Source organism: Colossoma macropomum, unplaced genomic scaffold, assembly GCF_904425465.1.
Source record: "Colossoma macropomum unplaced genomic scaffold, Colossoma_macropomum, whole genome shotgun sequence".
Classification (NCBI taxonomy): domain Eukaryota; kingdom Metazoa; phylum Chordata; class Actinopteri; order Characiformes; family Serrasalmidae; genus Colossoma; species Colossoma macropomum.
In genome coordinates this window covers 47,245,506-47,270,008 of record NW_023494789.1, presented here as the reverse complement: position 1 = coordinate 47,270,008, position 24,503 = coordinate 47,245,506, and the positions used below count along the sequence as shown (strand labels likewise).

Here is a 24,503-nt window from a genome sequence, read left to right as displayed (position 1 = left end):
CTGACTGAGTGCTCGAGAATCAAAAGGACGAGCGCTCTCAGACGGCAGCTAGGCCAGGACGGGCAGAGTTCAGAAGTGTGCTGTCTGGAGCTCACAAGCTCGTTATCTTCTAATCAGTCGGAGACTTTCATTTGACCTCTCATTACGGAGCACACTCGGGTCCCTCTGTCTCCTTCCCTCCTTAAAGGAATATGTCAGCCGAAAGCGAGAGCATCGCTAATAATGAATGAATGCTAGCAGAGGCTGGTTAGTGTTGGGGTTAGCATCCTTGTTAACTAGCCTGCAGTTTCTCAATTGTTTCTTAATTTTTTATTTTAACTAATTAGTTTTTAGCCTTTTTTAAAAACCTGAAGCTCACACTGTACTTTTTATTAGCCAATGTAGCAACATAAATAACATTTTATTTGCTCTTTAAAGTGAACCTCATGGAAAACTACATTCACTCACTTGTGAACGCTGTTGACACATTTTTTAATTCACTATTTATGTGATGTCACAGCACATTTACATACATCCACCTAGTCAGGCTACAATGGTTTACCCCCAGTCATTATTGCTGAAGTTATAGGGAGTGTTTCAGCCTGGGCTGTTTTGAATGAGGCACAATACAAAGCAGCCATATAAGAACAGAGCCCATTTACATAAGTCACACTTAAAGGCTCAGTAACAAAAGCAGCCTGTTTAATTTCAAGGGATAAAGAAAGTTTTGGAAAAAGGTTATGTAAAAATGAATTATGACCTTTTTTGGTACGTAAAGTCACACTAATGTTATAATTGAATCTCAGGGGAAAAAATAAAATGCGAGGTAATTTGGTGAAATGGACTCTTTAATGAGCCAAACTGGCATTTTAATTTCTAAAATTTGAATAGCATGAATCAAAAAACTTGCAGCACAATGATTAATGCAGAGTTAGAGTATGATATTGTTGTATAAGTGCACCAAGTCATAAGTGTTGGTGCACTTCTCTAGCTGATGTTATTTATCTTATAAAATTACAAAGCAGATCAGCCAAAACGTAATAAATAGGCTGATTCTGATCACATTTGGAGCAAAAGTATTTACTTTCCTTACTTTTAGCCATGCTAGCCTTGTGGCACCAGTACAAAACTGAAGAAACTAACTAAGAATGCCACGACAAAAACTTCATATCTCCTCCAAAATGGTCACTTTACAGGAGATGGAAATACTAAGAAATTAGTGTTAATTTTGAATGAGAGTTAATGGAAACAGATTTTATTCCATGTAATTTTGTAGCATTTTAGCTGCACAGTGCAAAGAGCAGCTAGCATTTTCAAAAGCTTTTTTAAAAAAAAGAAGAGTGGAGATTTCGTTTAGACAGCAGGGATACCTTGACGTTGGAGTAGTAGGGGGGGTGTTGTGTAAATTAGATTTTTCAGTGAAGCACTTTTTTTAAGCTCATAAAAGCTTGCAGTTGCCCCTAACTGTGACTTCCTCTTGCAGTGGGCGGCCGGCCGGCGCTGGGCCGACGTTGTAAAGACGGGTGTCAGGAAAAGGGCAGGGGTCTGGGATGGAGTCCCGGGCAGCTGGCCGAGCGTGTGTGCGGAGGAAACAGTGGAGAAACTTGCAGCGAGCAGCAAATTAATGCTCATATCTCCCATCTCTCCCCTCTCTTCTCTCTCTGTGCTCTTTCCTGTTTGGACTTGAAGGTGATTGGGGGGCCCTGGCAGTGACAGTTGACGGAAGTGGGGAGAGAGAGAGAGAGAGAGTTTGTGAGTGAGAGAGAGAGAGAGAGAGGGAGAGAGAGAGAGAGTATTTATTTACAGTGAGATGCTAGTGATGCTTGTTAAGGATGCGGTTTCACACAGGATGCCCCCCTCACCCCCTCCCCCCTCCCCCACCCCTCTCCCTTTCTGCAGGTTTGAGGGGAGGAGTTCAGGGTGCTGGCCTGTATTGTGGAGCGCGTCTGGGTCTGGGCTGGACCCACTAACCCTCACTCAACAGCACTTCCTGTCTGAACAACAGCTAGGTTAGCACAGGTCACTGGGAATGGGAGTGGAGGGAAGAAGGCAGAGGGACAGGGCGTGTATCCTGAATTCGTGTTGCTTGTGGATTGTTTTAAACAGCTTTTTTTGCTAATGCTGCACTCTTCGTTTTCTAATATAATCACTCTTGCTGCTTTTCCAACCAGTGAGGTCGGTCTTTCTTCCATCTGCATTGTTCTACAGTTAACTTTTATGTTACTTCAGCTTAGGAATCATGTTCAGTGTTCACTTCGTAGTGTCCAGGTTTTTTGCCTCCGTTTCTGATACTTTAATGTTGAATATCTGTCATTAATGTTCGGTTTTTAATATATAATACAGCCTCACAATTTAAGGCCACCACTCCGGATGCCCAGCGATGCCCAGCATCGTAGTAATTCAAAATCATTTTTAATGCTGTGCACACCATTGGCGAGTATATCATGATAACACTCGACGACACCCAGCGCTTCACGTTCAAGAACAACTGGCTTCTGAGCACAAAACAATGGGCCTACCCTTCAGAAGACTATTTCCTTGTTTAAATTCAATTAATCAAATCAGAAATTTAGAAATAATAGAATCCCAAGTTCTAGATATTACATTTCACTGATATCATTTTCTAAATAATAATTCACACAACCTTATATCTCCGTATATAGTTTTTCAGCTTTTGACAGTTTCCCAGCGCGTCACTCGGCATTTTGCCATTACTACATTAAAATAAAGCCATATTGAGACCACAGAAAGCCACTATAGATGACCTGTGGCTTGAGATTTACACAGAGAAAAGCAGTCAGTCTGTAATTCTAGTGCGAAAGTTTGTGAATAGCAGCCTTTATGACCACAAACGTTAGAATAAGCAGTTATAATGGAATAAGTCAGGTATCATGAATATAGACTTATACATTTGTCATGAAGCCTCGCAAATGCAGCCCTTCAGTGAAGCATGTAATATGACTTAATGTTCTTAGTACTTATTAATTACAGTCTGTATGAACGTTATTACGTTGAGCACTGTGAGCCGCAGCAGTTGCTAAAATGTCTATTGTTTGTCATTTTTAGTATGAAAGTAAAGTAAGAAGTTTTAATTTGCGCAACAACAACATTTCAATATGATATACATACTGAAATATTGGCCAGTATTATTAACAAAGCTTTGCTTTCCATGTCGCTGCTGTTGGATCAAAACCTCGTATCTCCAGAATGATAACTTTACAGGAGAAGGAAAAAACATACTTTACTTTTAATGTAAGTCAATGGAACCAGACTTTTTTACAGGTAATTTTGGGCTGTTTCTTTTGGGCCATTCATCATGAAATTTGTGCACAATATAAAGGGAACCAGGCATTGTTAGATTGTGTCAAAAACTGAAAAACTATATACGGGGATATAAGGTTGTGTGAATTATTATTTAGAAAATTATATCAGTGAAATTTAATATCTAGAACTTGGGATTCTATTATTTCTAAATTTCTGATTTGATTAATTGGATTTAAACAAGGAAATAGCCTTCTGAAGGGTAGGCCCATTGTTTTCTGCTCAGAAGCTGAAAAAGACCATTGATTTCTACACCTCAGAGTGAGCAGATGGAAGTTACTTTGTAGTTAGCCCAAACTTTAGCTGTGTGCATTATATAAATGGCACAGCCATTTAAGTTCAAGTCGGTGGCGTGCAGCACCGTTCATTTCCGCCACAGGAACTAATCTGAGCTCCGATGACCGAGTCGACGCTCATCCTGTGACTTTAAAATCTGCCGTCCGAGTATATAAGGTTAATGGCCCTAATGAGGCTGAAAAACGCAGCGAGACAGCGTCTCTGCTTTTTATTCATGGATCACTTGACTAAATAGTGGCAATCGTTTAGCTTCAGTCTAATAAAGAGTGCTGAACAGTACTTTGGGTAATTGTTCTAACTTGTACTGATAGTTGGATTCAGCAGTGAGAAAGTCTTGCTGAAGTACTTTGAACTTTTAGGTTTAGGGTTCTGTAGGTGTTCTGATGCATTAAGATAATCCAACAAAATGCATTTGTATTTAATGTTTTGATATGTAAAATACTAAAATATTATATTACAAGAAGTTATATATTATAAGGTACTTTCTAACCAGTATATATGGAAGTATAATAGTAATACTAGTATTTTGGGTGAGGCTTTATTTTGAGTGGTCCTTTTTAGATAAAACACTCAACAGACTCTCAGCAACATGTCACAAACATATTAGGGTTAGGTTTTGGGTTGAGGTTAAGGTTAGGATTAGGATTAGGTTTTGGGTTGATCTTAAAGTTTGGGTTAGGATTAGGGCCAGGGTGAGGGTTAGGATTAGGATTAGGATTAGGTTTTGGGGTAAGGTTAAGGTTGGGGTTAGGATTAGGGCCAGGGTTAGGGTTAGGATTAGGTTTTGGGTTGAGGTTAGGGTTAGCGTTAGGATTAGGGCCAAGGTTAAGGTTAGGATTCGGTTTTGAGTTGAGGTTAAGGTGAGGGTTAGGATTAGGTTTTGGGTTGAGATTAAGATTAGGTTTATGATTAGGTTTTGGGTTGATCTTAAGGTTTGGGTTAGGATTAGGGCCAGGGTGAGGGTTAGGATTAGGTTTTGAGTTGTGATTAGGGTTAGGGTTTGCATTAGGTCCAGGATTAGGTTAGGATTAGGTTTTGGTTTAAGATTAGGGCCAGGGTGAGTGTTAGGGTTAGGTTTTGGGTTGAGGTTAAGGTTAGGATCAGGATTAGGGCCAGGGTGAGGGTTAGGTTTTGGGTAGGGTTGGTAAGGTTAGGTTTTGCGTAATGGAAGTAACATATTAACAACACATTTACTTAATGTAAGTAACGTATCAACAGAACATCAAGATATTTACTTCAGTGTATTCAGATGCTGCACTGGTCTGCTGTTGATGTGTTACTAATAATCTGTTAAGAGTTTATTAATCATCTACAAAGGACCACTCCAAATAAAGTGTTACAGAGAATTATTTGAATCACTTTAGGTGATTAAAATGCACTCTTATATGAATGGTCTGCCTTCACACATCTTAATGCATGACTAATGTGAGAATTTCTGTAGAAAACAGTTCCCATGTTGTTGCAGTAGAAGGCCTTTGTGACCTGGAGACTGGTGGAGTTGATCACTGAGATGTCAGAGAGGGAAGAAGAGCACTCTTTCTGAGAGGGTGCTAGTGCGCACTTGGCTGGAGGGAACTAGTTTAGTGAAAGTGGTGAAGGTAGATCTGATCTGACAAACATGAGCAAAGGAGGGAGATGCAAACAAACAAGCTGCATGTGGCCCCGGGAGGATACACACACATGGGCGTGTGCACACACACAAACACACACACACACACACACACACACACACACAAACACAAACACACACACACCCACATACACACACACACAGCTTTTACTATTGTAAAGGAAGCTCTCAGTGATCTGTACTTGAAAAAAAATTACCATAGCCTTGTTGTTTTTTTTGGCATCTGATGTATTTTCAGCCACATGCAGCTCCACAGTTTAGGTATGCTAATCTGCACTTTATAGACTTTTGTTTTATTCTTTGGCTACTATTTTAAAATGACCGTTTTATTTCATGGTGAACAGACCAACAGAAATAGTCCAAAATTACATTAACGAGATCAACGAGCAGCAAACTAACAAAAGCAGCAAACAGCAAAGTAGAGCTCCAGTTCCCTCGAGAGCCTCTACTGTAACAGGAATCCACAAGCTGTATGAATGAAAGTGAGAGGCTGTAAGCATGGAGCAGTGATTGTATATATGATATATGTGATATATGCTCTTATTGGTTGGAACAGGCAGCCACTGTTGCTCTCACTGAACGTCGGTGATGAAAATGGGAATCTGTATTCACTTTGTGGAAATAACGTGATTTTCATGTTCAAGTTCATGTGAGCTGTGCTTTCACATGATGAAATTTAATTGTTGCTGGGTTATTGACATCAGTAAATACATTCAGATGAATTTTGTGCACTAATATAGCAGTAATGAAATTCATTGCTTTTTAAATGAAAACATATTTCTTTTTGGTCAGATAGTGTGTTTAATGTTAATAACACTCTTAATAAGATGCCAGATGTAAGCCTGGATCGGTAGTATCTTTGACTGTATTATTGCTGTTAAAAGCTGTAACTTTATAGAAGAAACAAAAACTTTCTTAGCTTATAATGGAAGTTAGTGTAACAAGATTTTTCCAAGTAATTCCAGTAATTTTGGACTATTTTTAATGATCTGTTCACCACAAAATTGGAACACAAGGCAAAGCACAACTGGACTTTTTCCCAGTTCTGCAAAATTATGAAAAATAGCAGACAAAAATGGAGATACAAGGCTTTTGCGTGATGATGCTCTGACCGCTGTGCTGTGTGATTAGCTTTATTTTAAAGTATGTCCTCCATAGCAGGTCTTTTATATGTAATTTAAAATAAAACGCTGCATCCTAAACACATTGTAGCTCAGCTATATTTACACTTGGAAAGAAAAAACTCCCTCAATGAAGTCATAATCCGTATCAGTCTCTGTATTATAAAATGGCAAACGTCTGCATTCGAACGCACCCCCCCCCCACACCCCCCTTTTTAAAAATAATGTGAACGAGGCCGGGGTAAAAGAGACAGATAATATATGTGCTAGATTGATCAGTGGCTCGAGACCCCATTATCTCTCTCCGTGTTAATTACAATGTGCTCAGCTTGCATGTCAAAAGACGGATAATTGAGGAAGGTAAAAAGACGTGCCTCCCTTTTTATTTATGCTTTCACTTTCAGCTGGCGGCAGCTCTTCTCCCCATCTCCCCCGCGCCCGCCGACGCTCTGTCTCTCGCTTTTCCCTTTTTAGCTCCGTTTATTTATCGTTCGGTAATATTACACTGTCACGGGTGATCATCTTTTGCAGAGATATTATTCACAATCATCACCTTCGCGCTCTTCCATTTGGACCTCGCCAGCTCTCAGGTTACCTCCATCCTCCTCCTCCTCCTCTCTGCAGAGCAGCAGGATGGAGCAGCGTCAGGCCCGGACAAATTCAGAGGGTTTTCCGGCCCTCCCTCGGGGCGGCAAAGAGGCTAATTCTGGTTGCCTGGATCGATATGCGGGCAGGCCGGTGATACCACTGTCTGCAGACACACTGGTGATCTAAAAAGTCTCTGAGATTTAGTAGGGCTGCTTTTTTGAAACTGCTGGAAAAAGGGCAGTTAACCCTACAACAGTATAGATCCTTTAACAGTGGCTCTGTGCTGTAATCCAATGCATGTCAACCCCTTAAACTGCTTATTATGTAGTTGTCACTCTTATTCTGTCACTGTAAATCATTCAAGTAGTTATGTTGTTGTTGTGTGAGAGTAAAGAATTGATGTATGGACCCACATACAGGTTTTTTACTTTCTGTCCTGTTCAAATATATTTAATACAGCTATCAAAGTTAACATGATAAATTATTAATTAGTGCTGTGAATGCATTTTCCTAGTTTGAACCATTCGTAGCAGTGCCGGCTGAAGCCCAGCTGCGGTGCACTGTATGTAGCTGTTTTGTACATGTATATTTACATTTATATTTCGCTTTATTTTTCTAAGCAAAACCTTGTATCTCAAAATGGAAACTTTACAGGAGAAAGAAAAAACATACTTTACTTTTAATGTAAGTCAATGGAACCAGACTTTTTACCAAGTCATTTTGGGTCGTTTCTTTTGGTCCAGCCATCATGAAATTTACACACAGTGTAAAGGGAACCAGGTGTTTTCAGATTGTCAAAAACTGAAAAAATGACAGAAATGGAGATAGAAGGTTTTGTTCCGACAGCAGCGTTTGTTTTACATCTATTCACAGGTTCAAGCCTGTTTTTCTGCTTGTTTTGATGTCAAGCAATGACGATGATAATTATGGCAAAAAAATGTAAACAGTGGTTTCCTGCACAAACAGGACTGCACAACAATAAATTAAATTTAAATATGATAAATAATCTCCTTTTCCCTGTATAAACACTTAAATGAAATGGATTGAAAGTTCAGAATCTGAACTTTCCTCACAATATCACCGCTTGTTTCAATGAGCTAGTGAGAAATAATGCATATGAAATTGTTGCTTTTGTTATCACTGTCATTTCTAAGGTCAGTCCTGGGCTTATGTTCAGTTACGTTTTACTACGACTGACTTGTTCAGTCAAGTCAAGTTTATATAATAGTAATTGAAATATGAATAATCATGGCAAAAATGTAAACAGTGGTTTCCTGCAAAAACAAGACCATACAACAATAAATGCTAATTTAAATCCGATAAATAATCTCCTTTGCTGTGTACAAACACATACGTGGAATGGATTGAGAGTTCAGAACCTGCACTTTGCGCACAGCGTCACCGCTTGTTTCAATGAGCTACGAGTGAGAAATAATTCATACGAAATTACACCATGCTTTTGTTTTCAGTGTCACTTCTAGAGGTCAGTCCCAGGCTATGTTCAGTTCCTTTTTACTACGTCTGACTTGTTCAGTAACTAATACAAAGGTTAATAAAATCCCGCTTATGTAATATTAATGGAAATACGAAAAGGGTTAAAGGCAGCGGAGATGAGCAATCTTAATCGAACGCCGGGGAACTTTGGTTTCCCTCTTGGTGACCTTTTTTTAAACTTGAATATAACACTGGGTAAACAGGTCATTTCGATTCGAGCAGGTGTGAGGAAGCAGAGGTGGAGCTTCCTTTTAATACCAGTCTGTCTGTGAAAGATCGCAATGATAAATAAACCGAGTAAATAAAGAAGCATGACATTGAACACAGAACCCGACAAGCTCTTGAGGACGAGACGCAGCCCTCAGCGAAAACATTTTCGTCGTGTTTGTGTTGACCCTTGTCTGCGGCTGTTCTGAAGCGCTCAGCAGTGAAACCCCCAAGAAGGGACTTTTCTCCCTTTTTGTTCTCCTTATCGCAAAGTGCGAGGTGTCGGAGGTAACATCAGAGCAGTCTTTTCCTGTGGTTTAGTGAAGTAGTGTCTGTTACTGCTGGTCCACGCTTGCATCGTGTGCGTGTGTGCTCACATGCTGTTTCAGCGCACACGCAAACACAAATAAAAACCTTTTCTCTTCTTCACCACTTCCTGTCTCTTGACCAGAATAAATAAGTTTACTGGAGCAAAAAAAAATACAAAAGAAAACAAAGCAAAGCATGATTGTTTGCACCACAGCTGCAGTACAAAACAGTCTGTTCTGGCTGGTGCTGTTTGAAACTAAACCGTGATTGATAAATGTCATTGTGTTGTTATTTTTTAAGATAACGTTACCAAGTGAGACTGGCAACCGCAGTCCTGTACATGTTGACGTTTTGCATGGCTGGAGAAAGAATTTGCTTGCGAATATTTTTGTGTGCTGTAGTGATTGTGAGTAATGAGAGGAAAGTGCCTATGTTTTTGTTTGTATGCATGTTGTCATGGTACATGGCCTGAGTGGGGTGTAAGGAAACATGTATGTTAACTTGGTGGGCCACAGCAAGGTTCCTTGACGACAGTGCAGGGCTGATATACCATTGTACGTACAGTACTGTCTAAAGGCCACCCTTCTTTTATTTAGTTTCCAGTCGAAAGTAAGAACAAGTTACTAAATACAAGTTATCATTTTTGTGGAGACATTTCTGAGGAGAACAGATATAAGATAAGATACAAGAAAGCTCAAAGGAAAAACTCAAAGTTTCCAAAACTGGAGTTCAAACATGATTAAAAGCTACAGAGAAAATGAGGCTCCTAACAACCACCTGGAAGACCTGGTAGACCCCAAAACTGCCCCCATCAGATAAACAGCACTTAAAGCTTTCATCTTAGAGAGAGGAGCAAATCAAGGTGCTTCAGGTCTGAAAACATCCACAGGTGTTTCTGTCCATCCTTCCACTGTGAGAAGACGACTCAGCGCTGTGGGTCTGAAAGGATGTGTAGCTGTTCAAGAAGAACCTCACTGAGAAAAGGAGACGGACACATCAAACAAAGAAGCTGCTGTTGTTAAAAACTGACTTAATTGCATTTTTGACTGGAAAGTGAATAAATGAAGGGTGATCTCTGACTTTTACACAGCACTGAACAAAAAACAAAGCGTACATAGACAAATACTGGGATCTGTACATTGTAGGGCTTTTTTTGAGATTAATCAGATCGGTCAGTTTTGGTCAGCTTGATTTGAATATGCTCTCCTGGAACAGGTACTCAACAGAAATTCTGACTTAGTGGTTGAATTCTTGAAGAACACATCTGATACAGTACAAATAATATAAAAGTCATTATTAATTAGGCATCATTTGGTTATAAGACACTCACATTAAACTAAATATTTCATCAGTGTTGCATAGAAACTTTGTATCTCCATTAACATCCATTACAAGTTAAGAATATTTTCTCCTTCTGTAAATGTGAATTTCTGGAGATTGTAAGTTTTGTAACAATAGGGAAGATATATAAATAAATAAACAGTAGTTGATTGATTTGAGTGTGTTTGCTTAGCCGTTTCCAGTCCTCTCCTCGAGAAGTATTTACTGTCAGTCAAAGTCAGAGTCAACTTGGATGTTCCTTCCTCTCACAAAACAGATGTGTTAAGAGAAGAATGAGTTACAGTTTCTCCAGGTGCTACTTTTAATACAACAGAGCTGCAGACAACAGTGCAAAAGACAGTAAATACAGTAAATGCAGACAGCTATACAAAACACTGTAATATAGTAGATTATAGTATAATAGAATAGCTATAATAAAGGAGTCCAGTATGTAAATTGCAGCAGATGACCATGGGTAGTAGGGCTGGGGTAACAGTTCTGTTCAGTTACCATCCACTACCTGCTTTGGCTGATAAATCTCTCAATACATCAAATCAAATGTTCTTCTGATGAAATTTTAAGAAGAGTGCAGCAAGAAAAATGCGGGCCATATGTGCCACACACCACAGCGCAGGCTTGGTTATAGCTAACTGATGCTAAAGTGACCCCCGTTCGGGGGGATATGTGAGAGCGCAAGTCAGGTGGCTGATGTGGGTGTGAAAGCTGAATGTGTTCTGTGGTGTGTGGAGCTCTTAGCAGTCGCTGAGCCGGTATCGTGCGCAGTTTTGCTGAGGTTTTCCTGCCGTTGATTTTTCTCCTCTTTCTACGACCACCACCTATTGTGATATACAAATATATATATATATATATATATATATATATATATATATATATATATATATATATATATGGTCGTTTTTCTATTTTTGAAATAATTTGAAGATGCCTCTTGTCCTTTATGTTGTGTGTAAATTTCATGATGAATGGACCAAAATAAATGGTCCTAAATCACTTGGGAAAAAAGTCTGGTTCCATTGACTTACATTAAAAGTAAAGTAAGTTTTTTCCTTCTCCTGTAAAGTTACCATTTTGGAGATGCAAGGTTTTGTTCCAACAACAGTGAGATATTTATATATATATATATATATATATATGTATGTATGTATGTGTGTGTGTGTGTGTGTGTGTGTGTGTGTGTGTGTGTGTGTGTGTATACAAATCTGGTTATATTAAGGAATATTGAGTTGCTTTATAAATAAAATGGATACAATTAAATTAATACATTTTTATAACCGAAAGAAATGAGAGAGGAGAAAAAAAAAACTGTGCTGTGTCATTGTTTTAGTGTCTGGGGTTGTACCTACGGGACCCTTGAACTCGTGTATAGCGCTCGCTTTCCCACACTCTCTCATCCCTTATGCACTCAGAACCCCAGAACCACTGACTATCTGGGTCAGGCCTTACATAATTGCCATCCTGGCTCTCTCAAACCTCTTTGCTTTAGCGCCGTTACTAACCACAGAAACCGACTCTATTCAAATGCATTGTGTATTTAAAAAGAGAGAGAGAAAAAAAAAAACACACACTTGCACTTTCCTCTTATTGAGCTGGCATCGCTTATGAGTTGCCTTCTGTCGGCCTCTTTATTTAATAGAGGATGCTTCTGAGCTTCGAGAGATGCCAGAGAGCGTTTAGATCATTGTGGCAAGGCCCGGTTATCTGTGTTGAGGCCTGGTCTTGTAATGGGGCTTTATTGATCTAAACAACATCAGGCTTCGCGGTGATGTTATTAAGGTGGAGATAACTTCACAGCGACCTCTACTCAAACAACGTGTTAGTGCGTTATTGGGTCTAAATAACTCTGCCTTTCAGACGGTAATGCAGGCGATTAGTCAACCCCATGCTCTTTATGGCTGGAGCATCTTAATAAAGCATTTCCTCTCATCCGTCCGTGCGCGGGGGTGTGCGAGAGAGAGTTGGACCGACTCAAAAAGGTGTGCGAGTTTTCACACTGTTGGTGAATATAACAGAAATGACTAAATGTAATGTAAAAGAGGCCCTGCATGGTTGTTGGGGCAAACACAGGAACAACCTCAGCCTCGCATTTTGCAAGAATTTTGCAACTTCTTCCTGAGTCCCAACCAAACAAAGGTATCAGGCCTGTTTCACATATGAATATCTCTCTGTGGCGTGAGCGACGTGGAGCGCCTTGCTTTTCACAGTGAGTGAGTGGCAGACTGATCCATGAGCTCACATAACATCACTGTTGATAAGTGAAATACAGTTAAATAAACTATTAAAACCAATGAAAGCAACACAAAACTGAATAAGACACTCGGAATTTGAAATCTGCAGTTCGTGGTTAGTTAACTAGACAAAATACTCAATAACTCACATTCAGCAGGGACGTCAATACTATGACAGTAAGTGTCACGTGTAATTCTACTGTTAACTACTGCTAATACTAACACTACAGTGTTTCTCACATGTAGCATATACATGCATTACCCCTCCACCCAAGATTATACTGACAGTCACCTAAGTATATTTCATCTCATTTTAACAATATCCACTTTCTTTTTCATACCAATTTAACAAATTAACAAATTCTGAAAAATCGTTCATATTTTTATAAATAAACAAGGACACACTGGGTCACTGATGCAAAGCATCATTATTTTCCACTTCCGCTTCAAGTCCATGATGTGCTTCACATCCAAAAACGAAAAACATGGAAGGTTTTGCACTCACTAATATGTTGTCTTATTTAAATGCCTGAGTAAGTAAACAAAAGTGATGAGGAGTTTGGGTATCTGTACGTCGTCATTGTCCAAGAAAAAAAAAAAAGTTTCTGAAGTTTTTTTCAGTTTTTCTGGATCATTTTAGCACAGCAGCTGTGTTTTAAATTTCATGATGAATGATGAAATTGAAATAGTCAAAAGTTGCTTGGGTGGGACAAAATTCTCATTAGTCACTTTTCTTAAAAGTAAAGATTGTTTTTCCATTCTTCTGTAAAGCTATTTCATTATTATTATTGTTTTTGTTGTTACTAGTAGTAATATTAGTTGTGGTTTATTGTGGCAGAAAAATTGCTTATAAGCATTGACCAGGATGTGCTTAAATAAGTCTGTATGTTATCCAGTTTGAATTCAGATTTGGGAAAAAAAGAATATCCCACCAGAGATGTGAGAAAAGCAGCTATAGCTGAGCCAAAGCTTAAAGCAGAGCAAAGCAAGTCTGCATTTTCATTATATATTTTATATATTTTATGAGACATATTTGCAGCCAAGATGTTAAAATGGACATAAAACGTTGTGGCTCCCAAGGACAAAATGGCTCTTCTTAACATTTGGGTTGCCGACTCCTGACCAAGAGTGTTACACATACAAGGAATTTGTCTTGTGCCTGTCTTACGTATGTCACATGTAACACACTGAACAGACTAGAAAACCACACAGACTGCTAATAAATACTTCTCCAAGGGACAAATAAAATAAAAATACAACAACTACAATAAAGAGTAAGAAATAATCGTAAAGACCCGACATGACAGGGGCTAAAGAGTTGTGTGAGTATCTACATATGCTGTTATGAATATCTGTACATATGCAGGTCTGAGGAGACATAATAACTATTAAACATAACATTTGCTGTAGCATTCACGCTGCCAAATCTCTCGTCACTCTGAGGTAGGTTATGTGAAACAGGCCACAAGCTTGTAGCAGCCTCAGATCAGAACGGATTTTAATCCCTGAATACAGATCATCTGTAGTTTCAGTGATCATAAAATTCTTACGTATGCAATTAAAATTGAGTCTGGCAAACAGTCACATATTAATACAGAGAATTGTTTGCAGTTTTGCCATAATTGATGAACTACTTTTCACTCAGCATAATGGACATTTGAACTCCTTTTCCAAGGGCACACCGAATCCAATATTTATATGAAATAACGATCTCATTCATCTCTAAGCATATTTTCTGAGGGAAATTTAATTTGCAGCTATTTAAAGCCCAGCTTTTGGTAATGAATTATTTTGTCATCTCTCCTCTGATGAGATTCATCTTTAATAACTGTAACAATTATTTTATTAAAAAAAGAAGAGCCATGCATTAGGACTATCTCACCGAGGTCTGCAGCAAGAGAGGATTCTCATTAGGAGTATATTATTACCCCTGCTGTGCTTTCATTCCAGTGCCCTCAGTGAAATTGCATTACGTGTCAACAATGCTTGTGCTAACAGTAAGCAGTCATATTTACCAAGGCTACCGCTTTGTTTTTTTCTCTTTTAAGCCAGCCTGACACATTTAGATGTATTAATAAGATAGGATGCAGTGCTATATCAGATAAGCGGCTTATTAAAATGTATTTTAGTGGTGACTTTTAATAAAGAAACTGTATTGTCTGCCAAGGGCTTTGATATTAAAGTGATGCTGAAGACGGTAGCAGCTGTGGTTAGTTTGGTGTTTTAAGAGTTTTAGAGATCAGACACATTTTATTTTGATTGTCCCCTATAGATTATCTACAGATGTTGTTAGAGAAAGTGTGTGGTGGAGCTCTGGTGTTAGGTTTAGGGATAGAAACAGGGTTCAAAAGTGTTTGTAAAGTTAAGATAACAGAGATGTCCTGGTCAAGTTCAAAGGATTAAGAATAAGAATGGGCACTACGACAGTGTTTTATTGTATTGTAATACTTTCATATCATATATATTGTGGGAATCATCTGTACTTAAAGAGCACTAACTAGCTGCATGTTTCATTACAAAGACAGCGTAATTAGTCATGTTTAATTGTGTAAATGTGAAACTTTGAATAAAAATCACTTTACTCAAAATTTTTGGGGTAATATTTTTGTAAATGTGGAATTGCTGGTGCATTCTGACTGTTTCAGCTTATAAAACCTCATATGATACATATTGTGTATTTTGAATATTTACCATATTGCTCACCCCTACAACCAGGCATGATTTAGTGGATTGGTGTCTATAAAGTCCAATTCGAGTCCTGTTTTTTGCTTACACCACTGTCGTAAAGGTGACATAAGTGGGTATTACCTATAAACTGCATGTTAACAGAGAAATCTAAATGTCTTTTTTACAGTAGGATATGAAGACTTGTAATATCTGCAGCACCAGTGTTTCTATTTATTTTTTTAATAAGCCTTTAATTTAACCAGGCAAGCCATTAAAAACATATTCTTATTTACAATGGCGGCCTGGCAAGTGCCACACGACACTTGTAAGAAAGAAAAGGGAAAGGAAGGGGAGAAGAAAAGGAACATCACAATGAACACACAATACACACATGCGCAACATATATATATATATATATATATATATATATATATATATATATATATATATATAAATATCACTAATATATAAATATATATATAAATAATCACTAAAAATACTCTTGATACAGTCCTTAAAAATGGTTAATGAGACAAAATGTCCAGTTGTAGTGTTTCTTGTCCCTTGTTCCAGTCCTTAGCAGCAGCAAACTGAAATGATAAAGACCCGAAGGCAGTGCTGGATTTAGGGATTTTTAATTTGATTATAAATAGATAACCTGTTGTTATATGTAGTAGGTCCTGGTTGCAGTAGCTCACATAAATAAGGGGGTGAAAGTGCAAGCAGACTGTGTTTGATCCATGTTTCGTCTGCCCGTTGCTATAAGCAGTGTGCCACATATTCACTCGCGAGTCACAGCTGGTTAAAAATGAAACTATTGTGAACACTCTCTGCTTTACTGGCTGTGCTGCTTCTGGTTTTAGACTACTGTTTGTAGAAACAATGTGTTGAAAAGCCAGAGAAAGGAGCAGCTACTGCACAAGTATAACATAGTGTGTTCACGGCACTGACAAATGGCTATTTCACGTAAGTAGCCCACATAAAGACAAGAAGTTGTGTATACCACTGTACATGTGTCAGAGATGAAGTGATTCTCCTGCGGAGTATTAAAGTAACAGATAGCAACAGGCAGTCATTAAAAAATATATACCAAAAAGCAAAGCCAGTCCAGAATGTTACATTATACATATACTAAAAATGAACTGATTTTACTGTAGCATTCATTAGCAGCCTTGCATATACTTTAATTATAACACAAAGATCTGATTTATATCATCTGATACATTATTAAGGTACTCAGATCAGTTTGGGGGCATCCCTAGAATTTGACCAACATTCAACCAAATATCTATTAAAGGCAAGTTGAGTATCTACAAAGCATTTGTGGTAACACTTTACTGTAGGGTACTGGTCATAAGGCTTTGTGACACCTACATAAGTTTGTCATGATAACTGACATACCTCTACATAAACGTTTACAAATGCTTATTCCAGCAGGCATAATCCGCTTTAAAGGGTACATTTGTCAGTTTTGATCAAAGTTAGCTGAAGTATTCTTTATGACAGATGATTCGTATTCGAATAAGCATTTATAAACATTTATGTAGGGTTATGTCAGTTGTCATGACAAGCTTGTGGAGGTGTCATGTAGCCGTATGAACAATATCCTACAGTAACGTCTTACCGCATTTGCAGTAGACCATCAAAATGGTTGAAAAGCACTACCTAAAGGTCCTCTTGTTGCTTGGGGTGATCGTTATCTGTTCAAAGTAACAGTTAACGATGAGCCAGTTTTGAAAACTCTCAAGTCGGTTTATGTATTTCTTGTGCTTTGGTGTCTCAAAAAAGTATGAGCGTTCCATTCGGAAATTTAATGACTATTTTAAGTCTTCCTCAATTTTAGCTGACGTCTGCAGTAGCTTCCATTAGACCATCCCTAAAACTTGAGACTTGAGGCTACTCAGCTTCCTCATTTGGGCCCTGTTCACTGTATTAAGCCCATGTGTTTATGGTTTGATGAAATTTACCTATTTTGGCCCAAGACAGAAGTGAAATTGCTGAATGTGAGGTAATCATTTATTTCCAAGTCACCACTTCCTTAAACATGAGCTATTAGTCATAATGCTACCCTCTCCAAAGACAAGCCCTGCTGTAAATGTAATGGTACAGTGCGTTTATGTAAATATTCCCTTTGCCAAGGAAGGAAAGAAGAGCTTGTGATGGTCATGTGGTGCCCGATTCTGGTGTTTGGTGGCTCTGGTCCAGCACAAAAGGGAGGGTAGGGTCACGAGTGGTTTGACACACCTATGTTGTGCTTCTCACTTTGCTTAAAGGTTCTCTTGGTTCCTTGGTTCCTCTAGTGTTCAAACTGTCCAGCAAACCCATACACAAGAAAGAACTGGACCAGGAAACAATGTTAGGTTCTTTTCTTGCAGGAGATCCCGATTTGCACCATTTTCCCAGCATCATTCCAGAAATTTCTCTACTGTCTGATCAACTGTATCTGAATTCAGCTAAATGTGCTCGAGCTGTCTTTTTTTGACGTTATCACCTGTGCATTTTTTTTGTTTCCTTTTTTTTATTGTTCACAGTCCTTCTTCAAGGACAAAGCGAGCGTACATGAAGACGGATCTCTGTGCGAAAGTCCCCACGAGCACCAGATCCCTTTTCAGCGCCAGCTGTTCTGTCAGATCCATGCCCGAAACTTTCCCTTAATGTAATTCCGCAGGGTAGGGCTCGGGAGAATAGCCGCTAAACAAGCGCGCCAGGCGAAGGAGAGCATTGAATTTTTCATCGAAGGCGCTCAGTCGGCGGCGCTGCGGCATTTTTCTTTATTATTTTATTTTTTTCCCCTCCCCTACAAAGTGGGCAGCACTCTCATTCATGAGCAGATGTTCAGCGCTGGTCCGAGCTGCAGTCAGCATGAACTCTGCTGGCCTCTCCGCCATCGGCAGCAAGGACGTTGGCAGCGACCCCCGGCATCTGAGAATTAACTGCCGGTAAATGCTGCCGGGCCGCTGGCTAGCCTCCTTTTTTTAGCCACCTTGGCCGGTGCAGGAGCCGGCCAGAGCTGGAAGGGGGCACGGGGTGGGGGGTGGGGCATCTGACAGGCCATCAGTCTTCTCATCGACACTGATGAAAGACTGGACCAGGTCAGCTCCTGGGACGAAGGCCTGGGAAAAAATTCCTGAAGACAATTTTGCACAAGTTTGCCATTAATATTTTATGACATGTCTCGATATGGAAGCGTAGTATGTGGCAAGAGACAGAAAACCTGCCTTAAAATTAAGAAGAAAGGGCCCAGTTTTGGAGCAGAGTTGGATGAATGTTGGATATGATTGTACCTTTGAAAATGCAGGTGGATTTAACCAGCTGGGCGGTGGGGAAGTGTTGGTTAACATCTTGTTAGATCATGTTAAGACCTAGCTGCTGCTGTGGTCATGAAAGACTGGACCGGGTCAGCTCCTGGGACAAAGTTGGTCATTCATTTCTTATGATTTTGTCATTGTTTTAAAGCAGACCACATGGCAAGAAAAGGAAAACTTACCTTAAATTTAAAAAGTAAAGGGTCCAGCTTTGGTACAGAGCTGCGGGAATGTCAGGTTTGGTCTTATCCTCGGAAATACGGGTGGATTTATCCAGCCGGACAGCATGGAAGTGCTGGGTTAAGATCTTGTTGGATCATGTTAAGACCTAGCTGCCTCTGTGGTCATGGAAGACTGGACCAGGTCAGCTTCTGGGACAAAGTTGGTCATTCATTTCTTATGATATGTCTCTGTTTGTAAGCAGACCACATGGCAAGGAAGGGAAAACTTGCCTTAAGTTTAAAAAGAAAGGGCCCAGCTTGGTACAGAGTTGTGGGAATGTCGGGTTTGGTCTTATCCTCGGAAATGCTGGTGGATTTATCCAGCTGGACAGCGGGGAAGTGTTGGTAAAGACCTTGTTAGATCACACTAAGACCCAGCCACTGCTGCGGTCATGAAAGACTGGACCGGGTCAGGTCCTGGGATGAAGGCCTGGGAAAAAATTCCTGAAGACAATTTTTGTCATTCGTTTCTTACGACGTCTCTTGGTATGGAAGCAAACCATGTGGCAGGAAACAGAAAACCTGCCTTCAGATGAAGAAGAAAGGGCTTAGAGTTGTGGGAACGTCAGATTTGCTCTTATCCTTGAAAAAGCGGGTGGATTTAGTCAGCTGGGCAGCGGGAAAGTGCTGGTTAGGACCTTGTTAGATCACGCTAAGACCCAGCTGCTGCTGTGGTTAGCCAGGTGGCACAGTTAGCACCACTGACCTCTGCACACCCAAGAGACTTCAATGCCGTCTAGTACAGATGTAGTTTTATGATCCTGGTTCATTTACACCAAGCCATTTCAGTTCTCTCGGTCTCTTCTGGTTTCATGCTTTTGTCTTTGAACGCAGGAGCAACATATGCTGTGTGAAACGTTCTCTTTTTTTTCTCTCTCTCTCTCTCTCTCTCCTTTCGTTGAAGTGGATGTGAGGCTGTAATTGAAGGATGATGAGGTTTTTCTCTTTTTCTTCCTCTCCCGCTTTAAGCGCTTGTTTCTTCTGCACGTTTCCCACTTCACACTATCTAATTGGCCATTTTCAGGTTGGGTTTATGAGAGCAAAACTAATTAGCGTTTCTAAATTCAGCGAGAGAGGGAGAGAAAGGGGGAGGAAGGAAAAAAAGAAAAGCGGACTCGGTTGAATTGATTGTTCTGGTTTCCTCTCTGGTGTCAGACTCTCAACAATAATATAAAGACTCTAATCACTTTCAAACTGCTTGTATTTTTAAACCGCCGCTGAATGTCACTGCCGCTCTCCTGGCATTTTGTTTGGCAGGATCACGAACCAGAAAAAAGCAGGGCTGCCCTCTTTCCCTCTTTGCAAAGACATTTTTTTTTTCTGGTCCTTTGTATTTCGTGGGAAGGTCGGGTGGAAATAACAATGCGGGGTGTTTTTAGGTGGAGTCGATTCTGACCGTTTGATTCGGAATGTCCTGGTGAAAGATGGCCGGGAGGGGAGCCTGAACACAGTTTACAGTAGCGCTGCTGTCTTTCCCCTCTTACCTTTATTCGGAGAAGTACAGCTGCAGCGAGCCCTCAGGAAGGCCACCGCAGACACACACACGTGCTGGTATTGCTTCGTTAGTGAGGACCTCTGCTGACTCTTGTAATGCTGTAGTAATACTGTGCCTCCAGTCTTATTGAAGTCATATTACATGTTTTGAGTTTTCTAATTGAGTTTAAGCCTTTTTTTGACACTTAAGTGTTTATTGAGTTTATTGAGTGGACTAGATTTATACAATAAAGGAATGTCACAATCAGAAAAACACTAAAAAGAGAGGAGGGGAGGAAAAGGAGGTTACAACTCTTATCAAATGCGTTTAAAGGTGTAGTATCCTTGCTTTTATGTCCATTTATCTCTGCATATTTTGTCAAATGTCGTCCATTTTCGCCACATGTTAACAAATACATATGCTCTCACTTGAAGCTGGTAAGTCATTTTTTCTAGTATGTAAATTTGCCTTACAATTTCCACCCACTGTTCTATTGAAGGAGGTTCAATCTTATACCAATTTCATTTTATTGCTTTTTTTGCTGGCTATCAGAAGTGTTCCGAGTGTTTGAGATTATCCGTAACATGATCATTTATATCTCCAAGGTACATAATTTTGCATTCTTAATCTCTTTTGTGAACTCAGTAGCCCAAAATGTCTTCAACCACATCATATACATATTCCCAAAAACAGTACAATTTATTACATTTCCAAATATGTGTATATGATTTGGCTAATTGAAGATAAGTTAACACATCTTCTACCCTCTGTGAGGAACAAACTTCGGTAACACTATTTGAAGGCAACCTGCATAAAGACTTCATAACACATAAATAAGTATTGAATTACATACTTATAAAGCAATAGTTGAGTATTAATGAACTGCTTATGCCATTAATTGCAAGATGACACGGGATGTTTTATGTAAATGTAGTAAGCCTGTCATTTTAATGTGTTGACATAAGGGTGATAGACATTTATTCCTTTTGTAACACATTTTTGTACTTAAATATATACAACTGATAGTGTTTTTATCTAGGCCTCTGCACAGCCTTGTATAAGCTCCATCATTTGAGAAGGACATAGTTATAACAGTGTTATAAATGAAACAGACTGTGCATCAATTCAGTTTAAGGTCCCTTATGTCAGTACAATGTTATTTACTTCATAAAACATGTTATGTCATTTTGCGATTAATAACATAAGCTGTTCATGAATATTCAAGTGTTGATTTATAAATACGTTATTCAGTGCTTATTCATGTGTAATGTAGGTAGACTTCAAATAAAGATCTACAAATTTTAGTGCACAGTTTCAGTGTTTTGGCTGAATTTAACATATTGGGTGAACTTCAAACATAAAATGTGGCATGTGCTCAAACTTTTTACACTCGTTTGTTCTCCCAACGTCTTAAATTCAGCAAATAAATAGACATTGTGTATTAAAAGTTGTTGAAAAAAATGAAAAGTGCTGTTTTTAAAATATTATCGGCATCCAAAAAAAATAGATTTCTTCTGAGCACAGCAGATTTACATTGTGTGGAAGTTTCATAATGAATGGGCCAGTAGGAATGTTCCAAAATTACCTGGAATTAATGCTCTTTACTTTACTTTAACTTGCATTAGAAGCTAAGAAAGTTTTTGCGTTCTCCTCTAAAACTACCATTTTGGAAATGCATGTTTTTTGTGTTTTTGGACAGTGGCACTATATTCCTTATGGAAGATATTAACATATTTTTCAATTAGAAAAATCAGCAAAATGTGATATGCCTGGGGTGCCAAAACTTATGCACGAGGCTGTACACGTAAACCTTACATTACACGCAGTCTTTAAGACGGTGTTTTGACTCTTTGGCTACATTTTTACGAGAAAAGAGCAGCTTTTCTTGCAAGAACCAGCGAAAGATCCTCGCTCCTCCACAATAGTCATGTTTTTCTATCATTGTGGGGACATTCGGTCCTCACAGAGTGCTAAAAAGAAACACATACACCTACATACTGCCTGCCCCCTGAAAGCTAGCCCTGTTTGTGTTGGCAGACTCCGTCCTCTCGGGGAGCTTTTGCTACCTCAGCAAGAAAGACACCAGCAGAGGCAGCGTCCACTCGGCCGACCAGGATGTGCTTTTTCCACCTCTGTCCACTCGCTCAGGAAACACATTTCTGCCTCCCTTTACAGAAGAAAACATGAGAAGCAAGGGCGAAGCAGGAGAGCAGAGAGGAGTTAGAGGGATGAATGACAGCTCAGAGTCTGTGGGGAGTAGAGCTAATCTGTGGCGTTTATAACGTTTATAACACAGGGCAGTGCAACACCCCTCAACACGCTTTCAACCCCTCCTTTCCTGCCAGTCCTCTGCTGGGGTTTCATTTATATTGAATAAAAAAAAAGTTTATAGGTCACTTTAACGACGTGCCGTAAAACTTACACTATTTTTATTTTCCCATTTTGGCACCGGAGGGACCGGCGGTGAGAGGCCCAGTAATTAAGAAGCGGCGAATCTAGGGTTAGGGACGAAGAGTGTTTAAATGCAATTAGAGCGCTCGCACGATTCAATTTGAACTCAATTACAGTTTTCTTGAATGTGCTATTATTTGTTTAATCAAGGGAATTTTGCCCCCTCCAAGATGCTAAAGACGTACCGTGAGATATTTTAAACAAGGAGCGAGCAGGACGCTCAGAGGAACCGGGTTAATGTTGCATTAATGAACAACTGCTTCAAAGTGACCTCTCTCTCTCCCTCACTCTCTCTCTCACACTTTTTCTCTCTCTTTTTTTCTGTTTCCCTCCTTAACCACCCGCCCGCCACCCCCCGAACTAAATCTTTCTAGAAGAAAAGTCGATTTGATTGTCTGGAGATAAAGCTATCACAATAGGTGGATAATTAGCACAAAGCATTTAGTGTAATGTGTTACTGCCTGTGGAGCATTGTTTTTGGATGATAGAGGGAAATTTTGGATCCTTTGTTTCTAACTTCTTCATCTCTTTCCTCCTCTCTCCCTCTCTCTCCTCTCCTGCTGTCTCCTCTATAGGCAAGAGAGCCCAGCCGCACAGTGCTTTTGGATGCTGAGGTCAGAGAACAGTAAGTTCCAGTCTTTTCGGATGTATTCAGGAGTTGATATCCATGTGTGTATTTACTCTAAGTGGCCAAAAGTTTGAAGACACTGGAGCGGTCCTTTGTAGACGATTAATAAACTCTTAACAGATTATCAGTAACACATCAACAACATACCAGTGAAGTAGCCGCAGTGAAGCATCTGAATACACTGAAGTAAATATCTTGTAGATGCTCTGTTGATGCACTACTTACGTTAAGTAGATGGGAGTAACATATTAACAATACATTACGCAAAACCTAACCTTACCCAACCTCACCCAAAACCTAATCCTAACTCTGGCCCTAATCCTAACCCTAACTTTAACCACCTCAACCCAAAACCTCATCCTAACCCTCAGCCTGGCCCTAATCCTAACCTTCGTATGTTTTTGACATGTTACTGAGAGTCCTTTGAGTGTTTGTTTCATCTAAAGGGACCACTTAAAATAAGGTGTCACCAAAATTTAATATTGCGATACCTCAAGAAGTTTTCACGATGGACGATGTGTCACAATATTTACTTTTTCAGACATCTGATCAGTTGGAATAGAGAAAAAAGAAGCAGTTGTGCCACATTTAAAAAAAAATACAATCAAAAACTGTGAACACAATGATTTCTGTTGAAAAGCTAAACATTGAGAGACGTTTTACAAGGAACTGTTCCAGTTTTGAGGAAAAGTTTCCTGCCGGAGATGCGAGAAAAGTGGCTATAGCTGAGCTAAAGCTTAAAGCAGAGCAAACTAAGTCTGTGTTTTCGTTTATATTATATTTTTATCCTATACTAGCGCATCAGCACATACTGAGACATATTTACAGCCAAGATGGTAAAACAGACATAAAGTGTTGTGGCTCCCAAGGTGGTTTGATTTTTCTTGAAAGGACAGAATGGCTCTTCTTAACATTTGGGTTGCAACCTCTGATGTGTGATTATGAACATTTTCTTACTTTTTGAAACACCCATAACTTTTTTTCTTGCATTTAAGAAAAAAATGTACTACAAAATAGTCAGAATTTGTTTTTACATGAGCAGTTTCCGAGCTCTCTTTATCTCTTAGAACTAAACAGGTTACTGTGCCTTTAAAGCTGTTTAATGTATATGTAAATGAGTTCTGTTCTGATTGGCTACCCTGTATTGTGCCTCATTCAGAAAGCAGTCTGAGCTGAAATAGTCTTTAACGTCAACATGAGTGGGCGCATTCACTTTAAAGTAAATGCTGTAGGCTGCAGACTGAC

The 24,503-nt window shown here is 39.4% G+C and overlaps 1 protein-coding gene across 3 annotated transcripts in view; it reads left to right on the top strand.

Moving 5' to 3' along the window:
- Positions 1-24,503, top strand: part of foxp1b (forkhead box P1b) — a 285,913-nt gene that overhangs the window by 39,070 nt on the left and 222,340 nt on the right. For all 3 annotated transcript variants that reach the window (XM_036571539.1, XM_036571533.1, XM_036571534.1), the window contains exon 4: positions 23,206-23,255. The gene's annotated coding sequence lies outside the window, so the exon portion shown is untranslated. The remainder of the gene's footprint in view (positions 1-23,205; positions 23,256-24,503) is intronic.